This window comes from Myotis davidii, unplaced genomic scaffold (genome assembly GCF_000327345.1).
Source record: "Myotis davidii unplaced genomic scaffold, ASM32734v1 scaffold399, whole genome shotgun sequence".
Classification (NCBI taxonomy): Eukaryota; Metazoa; Chordata; class Mammalia; order Chiroptera; family Vespertilionidae; genus Myotis; species Myotis davidii.
Window position 1 is genome coordinate 5344188 of NW_006292094.1, and position 3074 is coordinate 5347261.

Genomic DNA, 3074 nt, shown 5'->3' on the forward strand with positions numbered 1-3074 from the left:
CCTTGCTGCCTTGGGGGTCGGCTCCTGAAGGCCGGCTACTGGGGTGAGGGCGGCCCTGACTCGGGGTCCCAAGGGGTCAGCTCTGGCCACAGCCCTCTGCAACTCCTGGACCTTGGCCCTCCAACCCGGAGGACACCCCCCCTCCCTGGCTTAGGGGAGTTTGGCGCCGCGGGGAGCAGGACAGGGATCCACAGCCTCGCTCCAGGGTCTTCGTGACATACCCCCAACCTGCCGGTCCTGGCTTTCCTGTTCGCCCAGCGGCCCTTCCCCGTGATGGGCCGGCTGATAGCCCTGCCTCCAGCTATTTCTGGGCCATTTCCAGCCCCTCGACCAACACCGCACCTAACAAAACCCCTGCGGGGGGGGTGGGGGGACGGCTTATTTCCCAGCAGGGAGCTGCAGACCCGCCGGCTCACGCCCCAGCACCCTGTCAAGTGTCTGGCTAATCTGAATTGCTGAAAAGAATTTTCCAAGTCGCTGGTGATTACAGGTGTCCCCGGCCAGCACGGCCACCTCTTGTGCATTCCAGAGAGGAGCCAGCCCTTAGTCCCACTGGCGGAAACGGTCAGTCCCCTGGCAAGAGGCTAGCCTGTCACAATTAAACCTGATTAAGTTATTCTGTGTTTGAAAGCGTCGCTCCGGCTGGCGCTGGCGGGCTAGGGTTTGTGGACGGATGGAGGGGATGAAGCAGAGCCTGCACGTCTGCCTCTTCCTGTCCCGTCCGGGGAAGCGCTAATGGATTCCACATTGCGGGCCGGGCCAGCGTGTCCTCCACCCATGTCGTCAGCCTTGCACTGACCTCGCTCGCGGCTCCCGCTGGGGTGACTGGAGCTTGTTTTCCTCAGAACTTGGACTCTTCCCTGCGGATGAGACAAACACCTTCTCTAGGAGAAGCGTGCGACCTACACCCTCGGGTCACCGGCCTCCGAGTGTCAGTGTGACAGACCAGAGGCCGAGGCCGGAGCAGAAAAGGGAAAGGCAGGTCGAGCCTCCCAGCCCGACCCTGGGCCTCTGTGGGATGTTCCTGCCTCTCGTCCTCGGAAAGAGTCCGCCCCATCTTGACCAACAGGCTGCGCTCGGCCTGGGGGGGTTGGGAAGGAAGGTGGCAAGGGAACAAGTGACCGTCCGGGGCTGCTCTGCAAACGGCCACAGAGCGAGCAAAGCTTCCTGATAAAACAGACCAGCGCCCGTGTGTCCTGGGCCTGCTTGGGCCTCAGAGGAGCTGGCGGACAGGCGGGAGCCAGTCTCCTTCATTCGCCTGGAAACTGCTGGAAGGAGGAGGGCGCTTGCTCGCCAGGCCCTGGGAGCCGACGAGCAGGCGTGTGTCTATAATTTTTTATTTCTTTTTTATGAAAACAGAATTGCATTAGCTTTAGATGTTACAGAACCTAGACCACCCCAGCGCAAAATAGCAACTCATGTCCTCGCTGGAGATCTCAATGGTTAGAGCGTTGGCCCTCGGACTGAAGGGTCTCAGGTTCGGTTCCCGGCCCCCGTTGGGGTGTGTGGGAGGCGGCCGATCGGTGTGTCTCTCTCACATTGATTTTCCCTCCCTCCTCTCCCCCCCTCATCTATCCCTGCCTTCCGCTCTCTCTGGAAATCGGAGAAAATGTCAAAACAAAAAAATGGCAGTCCACTCCCCGCTGTTCCTGGGCCCCTTAGGCTCCAGGGTTTACTTCACGGCTCGGGCTGTTGCTTTAGCTGCGCTGTCGGCGGCGCATTCACCACCACACACATCTCGAGGCCGAGGCTTCTGGCCACAAGCCACCACAGGGTGTGGTTGGACCCTGGGGCTCTGCCTGGAGGAGGCGGCGGGGGGAGGGGAGTGTTTGTGGAGGGTCAGGCCCTTTGAGGGGGTGTCCGGGCGCGGCTGGCGGTGTGGGAAGCAGGCTCGTGCCTGTGATGCGGGGGCAAAGCCGGGCTCGTGCCCTGCGTGCGCTCTGCGATGCTCTGCTGTGAGTCTACACCAAGCCTTTGGCAGGCGCTGGGCGCTGAGGGGAGCCGTGGCCAGCACGGGCTCCCTGGGGTCTGACGGGGCCTGTCACGCTCCTCGCTCCTGGGGAAGAAGTGAAGCCTCAGGCCTCCTCACTCCCATGCAGCCTCCGCACTGGAGGCCAGAGAGCCCTGTGCGCATCCGTGAGACACCTGGGCACGCGCTGCCGTGTGAGTGTGAGCAGCAGGCTGCAGCGCAGGGGGTGCCCCCCCCAGCCTCTCCCACCACCCGTGGAGCCGGAAGGGAGCGGGGACTGAGGGTGTTGGCTTCCACTGAGTTTAGTGCTTGACATTTGTCACAATGCCGCCAGGTCCTTACTGGGACCTGGACACTGTTTCTAGAAGCTTCTAGAAAATAAGCTTTTCTTCTCTGGCCTCCGTGCTCTCGTCTCTGGTGAGGGCACAGGCACTGAAGTGGGTGCCATCCTCGCTGATGTGGTGTCGAGCTCCGTATTTGTGCTGTGGAGATGCCCGCTCTGCCACGCCTCCTGCTCCGCCAGGGCCCCAGGCGAGCCCGTGCACTCTTAGAACCAGCCTGGGTGCACTGGGATGATGGCCGGGAGCACTGGGTGCACTGGGATGACAGCTGGGAGCACTGGGATGACGGCTGGGAGCACTGGGAGCACTGAGATGATGGCTGGGAGCACTGAGTGCACTCGGATGACGGCTGGCTGACACATCAGAGCTCCCAGGAGTGTGCACCGACCCCTCCAAGAGCAGCTGTGGCCTGACCGCAGCCTGAGTGCCAGGCTGGACGCAGTGGGAGGACTGCATACATTCCCGTCGTGCCTCCGGGTCTGGGAGAGCCCTGTTGTGTCGCTGTGGTCACATGGACATCCCAGTGTTGCCGTCCAGGGCCGCAGCTCCTCTCAGCCGGGCCGTCACTGTTGCTCTCCTCGCCCGCCCCGTCCCAGCTGTGGTGTGGGAGAGGGAGGCCGGGCGTTTCCCACTCCTGCGCTTTACACCTTCTCTGTGGGGCCACGTGGTGGGCGGGGGCCGCCTCGGGAGACAGGCCACGGCCCTGCACACGGCCTGGCCGCTGTGTCCCACTGCCCCCGGTGTGCGGAGCCCAGCACTTGCCG